Source organism: Pleuronectes platessa, chromosome 7 (genome assembly GCF_947347685.1).
Source record: "Pleuronectes platessa chromosome 7, fPlePla1.1, whole genome shotgun sequence".
Classification (NCBI taxonomy): Eukaryota; Metazoa; Chordata; class Actinopteri; order Pleuronectiformes; family Pleuronectidae; genus Pleuronectes; species Pleuronectes platessa.
Genome location: NC_070632.1, coordinates 5,237,149 through 5,254,623, shown reverse-complemented (window position 1 = coordinate 5,254,623; position 17,475 = coordinate 5,237,149). Strand labels below are relative to the sequence as shown.

Below are 17,475 nucleotides of genomic sequence, written 5' to 3'. Positions count from 1 at the left end.
AGAGCAAAGTCATATCTCTCAGTGCTTCATGTGGTCTTCAGCTCTTTTTGCAAACTTGCCTTCTGCAAAGCTGTTTTTATACATGCTTTGTTTTTGATAATTAATCAAAAAACTGTCGTGGGTCTGGCTGTGATGGAGACAGCGACTCCTTCATCTCTCTCAGTTTGTGTTACACTGGACTGAACAGTGGCCAATTAGGGCCAGACGTGAATATGACAGCTACAACACAGACCTACAGCAGCAAAGCAGGAATAGAAAGCTGTGCCTGCCTAATAGCCACATTAGCAGCTATCCCCCATTTCTGCAATTACGTCCCTGGCTGAAAGCTCAAGACGCTGACTCTTCAGACATAAACATACCCAGACTTTGTAATTGTTGTAGTCGCGACCCGCCATTTGTTTTGTTTTTCATCAAAGATTTCAGAACTCGATACGGTTGCACTAATGATCATATTTTCTTACCCTTTAAACGGCTTTAAGTATTTTAGCCTTAAACCTTTTCCTGCGTCCACTTCTCATTGTGTGGTATATTTTCAATTCTTGAATATACACTGGAACAAATAAGGCCTCTGTTAAAAAAAAAATCCACATAACCAGCAGGGAAACTTCATCTTCCCCCTCTGTCTCCAAATTATTGTGTACCGCTGTTTGGTTTCTTGGTGTTGACGTCATGCTTTTTGCACAACACATCAGTCTGGAACAGGTTGACTTTTTGACCCGGGACTTAACAGATATTCAGAAGATAATGCAAATGTTTCTCACACAGTGCATCTTGATGACTGTTGCAGTACTTACCCTCCCCCCCAGGCCATGAGCCAAAGGGGAGTTTTCAGTGAATAAGCCTATTTTAAAGAAACCATTTGTATTTTCTGTGGAGGAGATTAGCCTGTTTTTGACGGCAAGTGTGTCAACTGTTGTTCCTACATGAGACACTGCTGTCTCACTGTTGACAGATCTCATAAGGGTTTCATGTCAGCTGTGAGACGTCTGTCCGTCAGCCTCCACCTATCAGAGCCCTGGTCCACACGGTCTTCTCCTCTGTTCCCTTGACTCCATTGTGTGATGTATCTCTGTAAGTCCTTCCTCATCCTTGAGTCTCTTCATCTTCACCTCTTCACCTGCCCCCTGTGTGCTCAGCTGAGCGGGCCTTGTGCCCCCCCACCCCACCCCACTCTCCATTTGGAGTCAGCAATCCGCTGGAATCCCCTTTTGATAAAGGGAGAGAAGAATCGCAAGGACAGAACACAGGCAGGAAGCCTGGTTGAAGCAAGGTACTATTTTGGTGTAACACTCCCATTGTCCGTGGACTGGGGATGGCCGGCTGCCTGGGGGAGAGGGTGGAGGGCGTCAGAGAGAGAGAGAGGGAGAGAGAGAGGGGAGGAATGATGTAGTGCGAGGACATCGCACCAGTACGCACACTCCTTCTCCCTATCCTCCCTCCTCCAGCTCTGATCACTCAGAGGGTCCTCTGTCCCCCTTTTCACTGTTGAACTCATGTCACACTCGGAAACATGTGCAAAGGAAGGGGCCGGGGTGGTTGGTCGGGGTGGGGGTGTCTGTTATGTAACGGTGCCTTCCCTAACAGGAGCTTCAGCCTCTTAAAGATGTAGTGTGCAGGGGTGCAGCTGAATTTTCAAACATCAAACGGCTATTAAAAGAGACAAGGAAGAGATGATGATGTCAGCTTCTGGTCTCATGTCCGTGTGCGGGGCCGGATCCCTTTTGTTGTCCAGAGCTGCAATCATGTCCCGTGCTAACAATGACTGTTTTTTAGGAAAGGGTGGGATGGCTCGATGAGAGAAAGGGAATGTCGGCCTTGGGCTTTTTTTTTTTTTTTTTTTTTAATTGAGATGTAAATATGGAACTATCGATGTGGAAAGACGAGAGCGTGCTTGGAAAATGATGTGTTATCAAACTGTCACAGACGTGCAGGGGAGTCCCAGCCATCCTCAAACTGTAAAACAGGCAAACATGTTGGAGCTTTCTGTGTCATCGAGAGAAGTTCATACAGTATGTTGCATGGGTTGTGAGTGTGTGAACTAAGTGACACCACAAGGCCACTCACCGCACACACAGAAACACACACACACACACACACACACACACACACACACAAAATAAAGATGAGGGAGGGGGGAATCAATGTATGTGACGGGAAATGTGTTCTTGTTTTAGTTTTACTGGAAGGCAAGGTCTCATGGCTGCATCCTCCCAACTGTCAGAGGCCCCTGCTCCTTCAGGTCTGAATCCCTCAGAGACTGTGAGACGCACCAGCGGAGACAGGCGTTAATGAAGAGCATCAAAATAACTCACACTTCAGGTCTTCCAATCAAATCTGGCTGATGTGTCTGCTCATCATCTGTCTGCATTGAAAAGAAAAAATCAACAAAAAAAAAGAACTTACCCGATCATCTTTAAAATGAGAAAAGTAAAAGTACAGATTATCTTCTCTCCTGGCAGTATGGCCTTATCTCATGTGTTTGCAAATTGCTGTAGCATTTAAACATTAACTGCTGGGTAATCAGGGACTAAAACAACACAGCAACAAGAATGAGTTTCTCCGCGTCCGCTCTGAAGGCTGCACAAACAAACAAGATGAAGGTCGAAAAAGTAAGTGCTCCGGGCTACATGTACGTCATGTGTGGGCCACCGCGTCGACGAGCATTAAAGGCCACACACACACACCCACCCACACCCACCCACCCACACATCAAGCAGATGTAGATGCACAAACTGCGCCTATAGACACACCACGCATGTACACACACACACACACATGCACACACTCCTAACACTTGCCCTCTCAGACTTCAGTGGGCCTCCATTCAGCCTTCATGCACACCCACGCGTTCCTGTTGCTGCACTCGTCTTACCGAGGGCTCGGGCTGAGCCACCGAGCCAGCTGGTGATAACAGCACTTCCTCCCCGCTCCCCTCTCGCGCTCCGCTTGTTGTGCTTCTTACCATCTGCGGCAACTGGCTGGGGCCGAAGCGTCATGTTACCCACACAACTGGAGGACCCATGATCCTGAGGACACACAAGCACAGCCAAGAACCTCGAGGACACACACACACACACACACACACCTCATGCTATTCACAACTGTAACGGCCGTGAGCTCTAGAAGCGAGGAGAGCAGGAAGGAGTCCAGGGTAGTAACTGTGAAGTTGGACACAAAAGGTGGGACCAAGAGGCAAAATGTTCCTGGAAGGAAATTCACAGAAGGACGTGTTTTAGTCAGCGAGTAGCAGCCAAGAAGAATTCAGGAAGGGGATAGATCCTGAGAGAGCAGGGAAAGGGGGGAAAGTAGTTTTCCATATTTTAAAATGTTGATTATGACAATAAAATGAAAGTTAGGGCATGGTCACCCCAGCCTTTCTTACTTCTGCTAAGGAGGTTACGTTTTCACCCCTGTGTGTTTGATTGATTGTTGGTTGGTTGGTTGGAAAAGACCCATAGAGGCAGAACCAGACATTTGTCATCACTTTCTCAACTATTGAGAAGAGGGTGTTTTTTCACCAGGAAATGATACACTGATCTTGATAAATAAATGAGTCTTATTAAGCGGAATCTTATCTATGAGTGTGTGAAATTTCATGCAGATCCAAATGAGAATATTGCACGATAACAATCCCGGGGCTGCAGACCCGTGATGTCACTGGGATGAATTATCTAGATCTACGGATGCTGAGATATTTCACCGAACAGTTGAAGAAAGACGATGAATCACTCCCATGAGATATCACAACATATAGATAAAGTCGTGTTTGTGGTATGGCTACATGTTTTCAGCGCTGGTCAAGTATTACCGTGTTGTTTGTGATTATAAATAGAAACCCTTCCAATCAGGAGACTATTCTAGCGGCAGGAGGTGGCGAGGAGGCGGTGGAGAGGAGGAGAGAGGAGAGAGGAGAGGCGGTGCTGTCCGGAGAGGGAGGGCGAGAGTGGCATGTGGCTGGTTGGTATCCTTGTGGAAAGTTTGCAGCTCGCTCTCCCACTCCCTGGATCTTAGCTGGGGACAAATACCACATGGAGCTGAGAGGAAGCCCCGCTGGGAGTGTGCAGGGCTGTGAGCACACAGGAATGTTTCACTTCAAATGGAAAATGTTCACAGCTGTTAGTTAGGCTATCTCTCTCACTCCATTTCTCCATCTCTGTCTATCCATCTCTCTCACTGTGTCAGTCGCTCGCTGCTATGCTTAGCTCAGCTCCTTGTGTGCTCATGACAAACGGTATTTTTAGCTCCGCTGTGGCTTCGTGTTCATTGTTTTTTTTCCTTGAATTCTGGGTTTAAAATCCCACACAACACAGGCTACTCATCAGTTTTCCAACATGGGATATTTTTTTTTTTTATTGTGTTGTCCTGGAAGTCCGGCCGATTCCACATATTAGCAGTCTTTTCATGTGGGTGCCCGATAGCTAACGGCCCGCAGTGTATTTTGTATCCGAAAACATCGTTTGTGAAACCACACACTTGACAATGTGTGGCATGGAAAATACCGGAAGCCCTCGCCTGACCCACAAACAAAAATGACAACAACAACGACAACACGGGGTTTCCGTCACCACATCAAACTGTCTGGAGCCTGATGAGTCTGGTTGGCTGCAAACGAGTTGGATCTCCACATGTTTGGGGCGATAGAGGCCCGGCTTCAGTAATTCTGCTGGTTGGAGGTTCTGCTCCACACACACTCACACTACAATGCAAACTATTTGTGTGAGTGTGTTTGTGTGTACTCTGCCTTTGGATGCAAAATTTCAAGGCTGGTTAATTGGGGAGGGCTTTTCCAAATATGGACAAAAGCACGTACCCAATTAGGGAAAAAGATGATTTTTTTATGGTCAGTGGTGAAGCTTAGGTTAAGGGGCTTAGGGTTAGGCAAGTAGTGGTTGTGGTTAAAGGGTTAGGTCAGGGGTGGGGAACCTCTGGCCTTTGAGCTGTGCACGGCCCGCAAGTCACTTCATAAAAACACAAGAAGCATCTTAGAAGTGCAAAAAACATCCTCATGACAGCAAATATTTTCTCATGTAAGAAAATAACAATGATATAGTGGAGTAACGTGTACTTCAGGGTGGTCTCCCCCCCCCCCCCCCCCCCCCCCGTCTGTGTGCTGCGTGTCACAGTCCGGGTGAATGAAGCCCACATGTAGCTGTCGGGTGTCGTTGTTGAGAAGTATCTTGGCAACTGTCAGGAAGAGAAAAAGTAGATTGGGAATGTTTTTCCAAGAGAAACGCACAAACACTTGTGTATTTGTGTTGAAGTAAAAACACGATGTAGTGTGCTGCAGTGCGCTGAACATGCTCACAGTGATTGAAAAGGCACATGTCCGGATTAGGTTATGTGGGCGAGTTCTGTGGTAAGCTAGCTGGTAGCTGCGAAGCTGGAACATCATTCAGGAGGAGAAGTTGTGTCTTGTTGGCAAAGCTGCAAGAATACGATAAATTAAAAACAACAAACCAAAGAAACAAATGCTTTAGCTAATTGATACGCTGGTGAGTTCACGAAACTCCTTCAGGCTTTTGACGAGAGGTTTCAGGGCATGACAAGTGAACTGAACAAGTTGTTTAATGTAAAGTGGAACCTGCTGATTTGCCTGAAAACCTACAACATTTAAATTCTCTCTCTTTAAAGCAACCCCTCTCTGCTCATGCATAATGGCCACGTGACATAACAGCCTCTCTGATAGTTAGGGGTATGATGTGAAAACTATTTCTGTGACAAAGGACTTCAATAACCATGACCTCAGGTGCAGCGCGTCACACTTCCCAGCAGCAGAAACCTTCCCTGAAAGATGAAACCAGCACACAGGTGTAATATAATATCTGCTCCTGTTTATTCAAGTCAGTTTGGTCATTGAGATGTTTCTGCAGATGTTTGACCAACAGGTTGTGTGTGGGTGTGTGTTTGTGTTGGTGTGTGTGTGCACCAATTCCATCTAACAGGTATATCTGTACAATGTTATTTAATACAATGTAATAATCTACAATAAACTCTTTGAAATAAACAGGATAATTAGATCCATTTTCAGCGCTAGTGATGGTGTTACTGTGGCTGATCTACAGCTGAACTCAATGTTTACAGTGACTAATTGGGTGCAGTTGTTTTCTTCTTGCCTCCTCGTTCTTGTCATCTTCAAAACAATCCTTGATTATCGGTTTTGTTTTTCTAAAGATGCAAGAGGAGCTGAGTGGTTCGGCTGCAGGAGCTTGTGGGTCCATTACAGCCTTGAGATGTGATACTAATGTTTGTATCCAACCCCATTTATGATTTGTGTGGAACAGTGATGTTTGAGGTGTCCTGATAATAAATCCTCCAAACACCTGCAGCCAAATACGTAAGACATCAGGATATGCCCGATTTAGGTATGAAATCCAAATACAACACTACTACCAACTATGACCTCAAACAAAATTACCATAAAGTTAAACAAACCCTGTTACAAGAACAACAAATTTCACAAAGGAAGACTTAGATGCAGGTATTTTGCATTGGATTGTGTTAAATTGTTGTACAGTGTTCAGACTGGCACGTAAGGATATTGAGATGCTGGTAGTGGTCGGTCCATCAGTCACGAGGTTGTCGTCAGCTTATTATTTTTGCACTGACCTGCGGATTGTGTGTCTTCAATGTAATTCATGATGCACAACTTTGATTTTCTAAAGTTGATTGCGTCTCCATGTGCAAGCTCCCATGCAATGTAACCCCCTAAAGTCTACCTACACACACATACACCGAGAATATATATATGTATATATAGACGGAGTGCATATATACAACACCACCCAACAAACCACCCACTAACTTACCCAGAGCTTAAACCAGGGTTTTCCTTTTTTCTTCTAAAACCACTTCCCTGCCTTTCCCTTGCTCCAGGTGACGACACGCTCTTGGAATTCACTCCTTGTGCTGGTGGTGCTCTGAGAAAGAGAAAGAGAGAGAGAGAGAGAGAGAGAGACTGTGTTGTTCAGATCTTTGTGCTCTGCAGCCACTAACCAGGACCAGTTGGTGTCTCCTTTCTCCACACTCTTTGCTTTACCCCTCCTGTCCTCTTCTCTCTCTCTCTCTCTCTCTCTCTCTCTCTCTCTCTCTCTCTCTCTCTCTGTTAGCATTTATTCTCTGACTTTTCTTCCTTCGCTCGTTCTCTTTCCTGTCTGGGCTGTGGCAATTTTTACGTGTTTGGTTTGAAATCAGGCTCCCTGTAATCACAGGGGGTCCGCAGACTGGGGGGGGGTGGGGGGTGCAATTGGGTTGTTAAGGGGATACTAAACTGTGCTGTGGTGGGCTGAGGGTGGAGAGTGTTGCTCATGTGTAATTGCTAGCTTATATATTGTAGGTTTGTATCGTGCCTTTGCCTTTAGCGGATATCTTAGCACACTGTGCATGTAAAGAAAGCTGATTGTGGAGGTGTGTGTGTGTGTGTAAGGGAGACATGGGGGGGCATGCTGCTGGGTCCTCTGGAGGCATGTGAAGGGAAGAGCTCCCCCTCCTTCCTAAAGCCGGCTGGCTGTAGATTGATGGGGGAGGTGTTGCCCCTGCTCACTCATCCATCACACACTTTATTTGGGTTTTAGAGGAAAGGAAAAAGGAAAAAAGACTTCCAAATATATCAGAGCCGGGGGGCTGGGGTGTGGAGGGTTGAGGAGTTGAGTAAGGGGAGGCCCCTTGTCCTGCCTAGTTCTCCTCTCCTATCCCCCCCCCCCCCCCCCCCCACTCTTTAGGCAGATGCTGGAAAAGAAGTCTTACCCTTGTGACCCCCTCCCATTCTCCAGCTCCAGCACTGATAACAAAAGACAGATAAAGCCAAATGGGGTGTGGGGGGGGGGGGGGGGGGGGGCAGATTTAGTGAAGATTAGTGAGCAGGTTTGAGATTTCCACTGAGGCTTGTGTCATGTGTGAGTGTGCACGCACATGTTTATATGCGCCCTGATAAACGCGGGGGTGCCCAATAGGAGGCGGCGGTGTAAGGTGGTCTGAGGGTGGTCGGGGGTCTTTGTCTGCCATGTGGGCCGGGGCAGGGTCCGCGGTGTGCCAGGACAGTGAGGCCAGATGAGGTTGCAGTGCTGACAGAGGAAACAATGCATGTAGTGCCAGGCCTCCATGCCTCCCGGGGGATGAAAAGATTTATGTAACAAGCAGGGGTATAGTAGCTCCGCGAGTAAACACAGCTTACACACGGCCAAAGTTAAATGTGTCCAGGATTTCTACATGTGCAGATGGACAAAATCAATGCTGGGTATACAAATCAGAAAAACGTGTAAACCTTCAGGAGAACATGCGTAATAAAAATCACATCTCAGCTCCCACTGTACCTTATAACGACTCATGGGCCCAACTCGTTTTATTAAAACTCTGTCCTCAAATTAACATATTAGCAGTTGAAAGAAGTGTTTTCCTTTAGAAATGGATATGCAGCAGCGTGAAGTGCAACATATACACAACAAACAAACATACAGCCGTGCTCTCTGGCCCTTTTCTCAAGTGCCTATAGGAAAGTTGGACTTCTCCGACGGGGCTATCGAATTAAGAAATCAGTGTTTCCTGTTATTGCTGCTGTGGAGATTGCCGGCGGTTTGAAGGCTATAGCTTAGGCCAAACCCATAAGAGCAGAATAATAAATAAATCAACAAAGAAAGGGGAATTTCTACCCTCTGAAATTACACATTGTTCTATTTATAGCTGCAGAAGAATTAATTCAAGTCTTGACAATGTTCTTTGCATTTTACAAGACTTCCTTCATTTTGTTAATAATGGAATTCTCTTTGCAGGAAAGACATCAAATCACGTTACAGTGCTTCCTTTCCCACCGTGATTTGAACGTTGAATTATTCAATTTGCCAAATACGAATGAAATAATTTATGTTCAAAACGGAAGCTGCTTTTGTGCCCGAGTCAAAGTAAATGGAGCTAAATCCTGCAGTTTTGTGATGTAAAATCATGAAAATGGGAAGTTGTAGCAAAAAAAGGGGGGGGGGGGGGGAACCAGGTTGGCTTATCCTTGTGGGTTCGAGAGTGTTTGTTTCCTCTGAGAAGCTTCTCCAACTGCAGACCTCATGGTGGATCCCCCAGAGGCCCCATTTGAATCACAAATGTCTTTCATTTCTCAATCGTTCACAGGTTTCGGTCAGTTGAGGAATTTTAGGACCCATTAAAGCCGGGTGACAATGACTTTCACCCCCAGGGCCACCGCGGGGGTCCGCCCCCCTACTGACCTCTCCATTGCTGCCCAGGCCTTTCTCCAACCGTCCTGCTACGTGGTTCTGATTGGTCCGACACAGAACCCCCCGAATCCCCTCTGGGGTCAATGTCTATTTTTCTCTCTGTCGCTCTCTTCCTCCTTGCCGCCTTGTTCTGGCTCAAGTCGGGGCTTATCAAAGACAATCCAGTTCTGTCATGTGGCCAAATCATCTTGACACCCATTTAGCATGCTCATCAGAGGACAGTTATGAATATTCAAGATGGTGCCAGGGGCCAGTGAGCGGCAGAAAGGAAGAGATGAGAGTGACGGATAGCGGAGGATCCATGTCCAGGAAAAGGGGAGAACGTGTGACCTAGATTAAATATGTGATTTATATTTATGTATTATAATGAAATTTATGTTATGCAATATAATTTTAAAGTCGAACATTGTAAAAACAAAAAGTTTCAGCATGAAGTGGGACCAGAAAAGTTTGTGTCAACCTTCATAAGAATATGAAAGAAGCTGCAAGAAACAACATGTGTTCAGAAATCGTTCCGCAGATAAAACATTTTTTGTAAACTTTTACTATTACTTCTTATTTATTTATTTATTTTCTCAATGCATTAACTGTTCATTATACCCTTGGCACCATTGTAAATGAGGGTCTTATTCCTCAATGTGTTTTCCGAGGCTTAAATAAATAAATAATCAAAAAACTGCAGGAAACCGGTAATGAAAAGAAGGAGATATGATGGTTCGATATGATATAGACTGGTTGTCCAGGTCTTGGTTGAAGAACTGATTGTTTGTAGAATGTCCATCGGACACAAAAGTCATGACCTAGGGGCAGGTCACAAAAAGGAAACGAGACAGGGCCTAAGATTCACTGCTGGAGGAGACCACAAGAGGAGGCTGCTGGAGGAGGAAACCCCTTTGTCAAGCACTGTTTTAAGACTTCCACGTCTGGAAGCAATAATTCATACTTTTCCTCAAAGGTCAATGAATTTGTAGCTAATGGTGATTTCTCTCGACAAATCTGCAGCCTAATTTTATCCATTAAGTCAAATACCAAACATTATAATTTATTACAGGAGCCTTTTAAACACTGGAGGCTTATCTTTGATGCAGTGGTGCAGACCCATGTGTCAGTGCGGCTCTATGGTTTGTCTGGTTAAAACCATTAATCAGATAATTACAGATATGGACAGGTCAATTAATTAATTTGCAATTAATCATTACTTCCAGAAGGACATTTGCTTGGTACGAATAAACTTCAGCTTACTGTGAGTGATGAAGGGATTGTAGTTCATGCATTATCCAATGAATCAACCGGGGAACCACCAGAATAGAATGAAACCAAACGGAATAGAACAGAATAGCATTCACATGTTTTGAGGACACGGAGTTCACGAGGGGTTGCATCAGGAACAATGGTCGACTAAAGTTGTGAATTATATTTACCAGCTGCGCGCTATTGATTTGTTGCAATTTAGTGTTGAGTCTCATGGAAAACCCTTTGGCACTGCTTATGAAACACAGACTTCTTTTTTTTTTTTTTTTTGGATGTTCTTGATCCTCTTGTGCCGCTGACCACTGTTTGGTTATGAATGTATTGGATCCTGTGAGAACAAGAGGGCCGAGCCAGGAAGGAGAGAGCTCGTGTGAATGAGCCTGTCTGTCCCGTGGACACCGACGTCAAAAACTCTCTAGGATCACGTCCAAGTTGAGACAAGTGGTCGTTCTGCCTGAGACCGCGGCACCGCTCCAAGCTTTGATGTCTCAGCTCTGAAAGATTGGAGATGGGGCGACACAGAAAGGGTTATCACGGGTGTTGCATCTTCATGAATGGGGGATGCTTGTGGGCCGAGATGGTGTTTTGCGTATAGTTGTGATTTCAGAATATTTTCCAGTTGACATAGTGCGGTTACAGTTGAATGAACTGTCTCGGGGAAATCATCTAACACGTCACAAATTCGTCTCTTTTGCAAGGTTTCCCATTTTGTCTCTGAAATTTCCCCATGAGAAATCAAACCAGAGTTTTCTGCATTGAACCACTGAGCAGACAGAAGGCGCTTCAGTTGTTGACATAAACACACGGATCTGTCGAGAAGACGTCATCGTAAACAAATAATACAGTGGTCATAGGTAAATTTGTGATGGTGGGATTGGGAGAGTGGACTGGTGTGCAAGGGGCATGTAAAGGGCAGGAAAAGAAGGGACATTTCTTTTAGATGAATTTCCTTATCTAGCATTCACTTCCCATATCTAGACGTATGCAGAGATGCTTGAGGGACTAGATTAATGGTCTAAAACAAGTCTTGCTACTGTGGTAAACGTATTTCTCTGACCTCGGAGTGTGTGCGTGCGCGCGCGCGTGTGTGTGTGTGTGTGTGTTTGTGGGGATGCAACTCCTTTGAACGTCCCTTCACAACTCTGCCTACTGTATCTCATTGAGATGAATAGGGGTCAGGGCCGGGCCACCCACTCGTCACCACAGCCCCAAAAACCTCTAGAAAGACCACTGGTGCCACGCCTCGGAGAACAGTCGGGTTCATGTGGATGTTTGTGTGCAGCGGATTGGGTTTGTGTTTCTTAGAAGTCAAGAGTGTTGGTGCATTCTTTGATTATTGTTATTATTGGCTAATTAACATGGCATCCAACCTGTTAACATTTAAGAAATCTGAAAAAAGCGAGAACCTACACGGATTTGACTGGTGCAATCACAAATGTGCTGATATACTGTATTTTTTGTATTGTTTTTTGTAATGTTTTCTCTTTGGAGAATTTGCCATGTTATTGACAATGAATGTTCTACCACAACAAGTCCCCGCTGAAATCATTTTTGCACGGGCAACATTTCTGCATCCTTGGTTTAGCGCCGCCCTGGGATTAATTGGATGCGAGAGATACAAACAAGCAGAATGATGCGTGCAACCAGAACATTCTCCAGAACAGACATATGTGCCGTGGGAGACTATTCAGATATTAATAGTTTCGGGGGCCAAACGCTTTAGTACAAGTATAACGAGGTTTGTGACAGGCATGAAGGTTGCATGACAAACAACAGGAAAAGATCCTTCACAAATAGAATTTTAAAAAGCCACCTCCACATATGACTAAGAGCCACACCAAAACACCAGCTTGCAGCATCTGTAGGCTATAATGCAAGTCCATAAGTCTTCCCTCTTTGATCCCTCAATTCCAGTCATGTTTCCTTCAAGGGAGCTCTGCAATTTTCCGCCTGATGAGGAGGGTGTCTATCTAAAACAGTCCTGGCCCATCTGTGTCACAGGCCAGATCTGTCATTATCTGCCTTTTTATTGTTTTCCCTATGGTGCTGCTGCTGGTGTTATTCCGCTGTGTCCCCCTGTCCCCGTCGCTGCGTTCCACCTGATGAGTCACAGAGGTCGGGTGGATGAGCTCGTCTTCGGTGACAGCGGTAGAAATGATTTTTCTTGTATAAACTCAGAGTTGAGTCAGAGCGCTGTGGTCAGAACAGTTTGTGACTTGCGGTTGAGTCATAAAGGTACAAAATGACTGGATCAGAGCTCGGTGCGATGGAAGTGGCGGTGGTTCATTTCAGGAAGCAGGTTTATCATCACTGAGCGCTGAGCTGGAGAGGTGGAGGAGGATTTAGGGGAGACCACATAATCAGAAGATCCCAGCATGAATCACATCTCAGCTCTTGTCAGTTGTCGTGGGTTTTTTTCTGCAAACACACATCTGCAACACTGCTTAGGTCTGAGTCTCTGTCTATTATAAGCTGTTTACTTGCTGCATTTTTCATCTGATTTCCACAAAACAAACAAAAAAACAATGCAATGCATTAGGGTTTTTAGACCAAATCAAACATATTGGTTGTGATTTGGATTTAAAGTAACATCGGGTCGACCGGGCACCATCTTGCCCTCGTTGACCCTTCACAGGCGCGGACAGATGCTTTCTTCTGCAGCCAGACAAATGGTGCCCATCCCGTCAGCTTGCTAGCAAGGGCAGTGAGGTAGATAATAAATGTCAGCTTGGTTGTGCCACTGCCAATAGCCATGGTGGGCTAGGCCTGTTGCGTTTGGTTGAGTGGGAGTCGATCACTGTGGGCATTGGGAGTCTGGAGGGCTGGGGGGGGGGGATGTACACAGAGGCACTTGATCATGGCCAGCCTCAAATGACACACACGTCAAATAAAGGAAAGAGGACTTTAATGGGCACATGATAAACAGGGAATTGCTTCTTCTTCTTCTGTATTTTAACTTTGCTCTCTTTATTCTTTTATCACAGACAATCCAGATGTGAAATCAAACACCAGTATTCATGAAGACACAGAGGAATAATATGATGGAAAGCAGAAGGATAAGCAGCACCAAAGAGCCTGCCAGCCAGTTGTGGCTCACCCCCCATAGGAGCTCATGCCTGGGTCAAGCGCCCCCCCCCTCTTGGCACACCTGGGTGTCATGATAAACATGGCGGAAATAAGCGAAGAAGAAGATCTGACCCCACGTGTGAGCCTTCAATGTAAGTCATAGAGCTTTAATCTTTTAATTTATGAAGACAAGTGTTTGACCTTTGGATTTTAAACTAGTCACCAGGTCGCGTCCCGCCGCTGAGCAGCTCCTCTCTGCACAGGAGGTTTATGTTTTCATGGCTGTTAGCGGGATCACGCAAAAACTACTAAACCAATTTTATTGTAACTTCCTGGAAGGGTTTGGTGGAAGAACCCATTAAATATGGCTTGAATCTCGACTAAGGAACAAAGATCGAGGATTTTTCTTTAACTTTTTATGACGACATGTGCAAGAAGGTGATTTCCCAGAGAATAATGAATGGATCTTGATGGGGAAATAAAAAACATATTTTGGGGACTATATATTTAGAAGCCTGTGCAATTTGTTGATGATCGTCCCTCCAGTAGATCTGGATTCATTCTGATAAGTTTGTGTTTACATCAAAACCATGGGAACGAATCCCCCCCCCCGTCAGACCCCACCTGATCTCCATATACCTGCTCTGGGCTTGTCTCTGGTTTTCAGCCCTCAGAGGAAATGAGTTTTTCCGCCCGCCCGTGCACACATGAACATTTATCACTCAGATCAGTCACGTTTGTGGATAAAGAGGAAAAAGTGGTCTGGCATGAGAACAGTTGCTAAGTCCTCCACATTTATGTCACCAAAGCATTTGGTGGCCACTTAAATTGGGACCTCCTGTTTAGACTGTGGGAACTGTTGGCAGTTGGTGCAGCATCGACCAATATTTCAGGCTCGTCTTGGCGAGACACACAACTTTTGTGATCCTTTCCTAACATCCTCACCTATAGTGCAAAAATGATAAATCCAAGAATGTGGTGAACATTTATCAATTTCTACAACTTTTAAAATAAGCTTATAATTGGACATATGTGCGATACTTCTCTGTAGTTTATTTATAATTTCACTTTTGTCCCTTTTCAGACCAGACAACGTGTAACACAGCAGAGAACCAAGTATTCTTTCACACTGTCAGATGTTTTCACTCTCCGTCTCCTCCCTGCGATGGAACAATGAGTCCAACAATAGCATCTCTGACATAGTCATTTTCAAATTTACAGGGCAGCTACCGTAGCAGTAATAAGGTGTTGGAGAGAACAGTGTAATGAAATGCATCCCAATGGCCCCTTCTGGACGTGATAATAAACCTCAGGTGTCCAGAGGAAAAGGTTCCGCTGTGGAAAACACAGACAACGTACGTCAGGACTCTGACCCGGGAAGCAAACCTGGGGACCCTTGTAGTTGGAGGTAATGCTGTAATCCTGCAGGGCAGGAAACATTATGAAACAGAGGGAGGCCTGCATATACAGTATGTCTATTTTTTCCTTTCCCACTTGTAGGACTAATTTTACTCTGTTGAATCAGAGGAGCCCACATGCAAAATATGCCAAATGCAGCCTCATTCCTGAATTGTCAACACCTCAGGGCTGAGTTTGCCCAACGCCCTCACATAGTGTTTCATGAGTAAACAGCCTGTAGATGTAAATGGATTTCTCCCTTGTCATGTCGGAGCTCACTTCCTGTCACCGGCCCCGGGGCTGGAACGCACAATGACGGACAACACCCACATTAGCTCCCCAGCAGGCAGGCAGTTCTGACAGGCCGGGTGACACAGGGGTCATTTGTTTCTGTCAGAAGCCCAGAAATAGTCCCCGACTCCTCCTGCACGGCACAAAGCAGGCGTGCGCTCATCGGCCTCATCTGGGCGGGATGTGCTCTCGCTGTGATTACCTGCCTCTGCAGAGGAAGGGCATTTCTCTGAGGACCTATGGAAAAATTCTGATGTGGGCCAAGTGCCATGATTAGCGCCCCCAGCCTGTTCCTGGGTCAGCTCCGAGGGCGAAAAGGGTCTCGACCAGTCAGGGGATTTCCCTGCGCTGTTAGTACTGCTGCTTACAGTAGAATGAGGGGCCGACATACAGTGTGTACTGGGATAAGACATTTAGGTTTTACATATGGTTTGACTATTGTATAGTTGATGGCTTTGATTTTGCATTGAGTCATATTTGATGTCAGTGGGTCAAGAGATAGGAGGGTGGGAACCAGTGCGCTCTTATTAAGGCTGAAAAACATGTTTTATACTAATTATATTTATAATCATATATTAAATTGATTGATTGATTTGCAATGTGCAGTGGAAGGAGCCCTGCCCACTACAGTTAAGATCTTCCAGCTCGCTGCCAGAGCTCTAACAGAGCATTGTGCGTTACAAACTCAGCGGTGGCGTCTGCCAGAAAAAGCACGACCGGTTAATGGCTCGGAACTCTGGCTTATCTTGGCCATCGACACAACAAAAGCTATAATTATCTGCAAAATAAACTCACTTCCTTGATTTTTAGACAAATAATGCATTAAACCGTTCCAGATAAACTTTGTTTTCCACGTTGTTGCCAGCCCGTGTGGAGGAGGAGGAGGAGGAGGAGGAGGAGAGGCATTCAGGCCACCAATAATGAAAGAGCATTTTATTGGGCTACTGAGGAAGTTCTTTGCCTTCTATGTTCCAGTGCTTCATAAAATATGAACACCTTATATAAGCAATTATTACTTGAAACTCTGTTTTGTTCTCTGAAAACAAATTGCCCCCGGTGGGTCTCACCGGCCAACAGATTGAGTTTTTCTCGTGTATGTCAGCATTTTGTGTCTCCCAAGGCCAACTTTATATAGGCCCAGACATTATTTTTGGCATTTTTTTCTGACGTGCACCTCCCACTCCTCCCACTCTCTCTGGCCGACCTCCACGAGGGCCGAGGAAGCCTGGCACTCGCCTGATGCTCTCAGCCAGCCCCGGGCAGCTGGGATCTGGGGGAGCTCCCCGCAGTTCTGCAGTGTGCTGGCAGCTCCCTTCCTCTTGCCCCCGCCACTCTTAATTCTGCCTTTTTACTTCCAGCCAGCTTCAGAATACAATACAGAGGAGCCCTGTGCTGTGCTGTGGACACACACCCTTGGGCGTACACACACACACACACACACACACACACACATCCACACTTTTATAAGCCATTGAAAGAGACAAGACCAAAGGCGGAGAGATGCCGCCCCTCAGATGCCGGGGCCTTGGCTTCGTGTGCCACTCGACACAGACGGCCGCACACAAGATAACTGTTGTTTATTGTTTATGGAAGGACCCTCTGCCACACTCCACGCTCTCTTCATCTGGAGACTCCAAGGGCCACAGCCAAGAGCCACGGGGGGAAAGGAAAGATGGAACCTACTGTATCTACTGTATGTGTGTGCGTGTGATGCCCCTGTGTGTTCGGTTGATGGAAAAGTAGGTGAAGGAGAAGAAGGGAAGTGTTATCTTATATTGAAATCAGGTAAACCAGAATAACCTGTTATGTTAGTGCAGTGATCACAGAGCTGGATTTTTGCTATTACTTAAAAAGAGTCTGCAGATGTTTGGAAAACTCACTTATTAGCAGCACTTTCCGGGAAACTTCACTGGGTTTGACCTTTGTCGGGTGTTAATAGTCGTTAATTTGTTTTTTTTTCTCCGTTAGCAAAAGGAACCTCAGTCAATGGCACCACTCATTGGTTGTGCTGTGTAAAAAATATTACATTACAAGTATTGCACTCAATTTTATTTTATGATTCCACTTTACGAGGCTGAATATATAGCGTCTTGTCGTTGGGCCGTCGGTTCTGCCCGCTCAGGCCTCGGCTCCTCCCAGCACCTCGCAGCCACAGCGCTGACAGGAACCTTTTCGGGTCTGCACCAGGTTCTCAGCAGTTAAAACCCAAAGAAAAAGAAAAAAATTCCTTCCTAATGGTGCATGAAAGTAA

The 17,475-nt window shown here is 45.6% G+C and overlaps 1 long non-coding RNA gene across 4 annotated transcripts in view; it reads left to right on the top strand.

Annotated features, from left to right (window-relative positions):
* The window catches only part of LOC128444847 (uncharacterized), a 97,840-nt gene that overhangs the window by 41,025 nt on the left and 39,340 nt on the right, over positions 1 to 17,475 (top strand). For 3 of the 4 annotated variants that reach the window (XR_008339190.1, XR_008339192.1, XR_008339191.1), the window contains exon 2: positions 13,454 to 13,687. This is a non-coding gene — a long non-coding RNA (uncharacterized LOC128444847). Of the gene's footprint in view, positions 1 to 13,453; positions 13,688 to 14,756; positions 15,500 to 17,475 lie in introns of those variants that run through there. The other variant, XR_008339193.1, reaches the window with a different exon arrangement.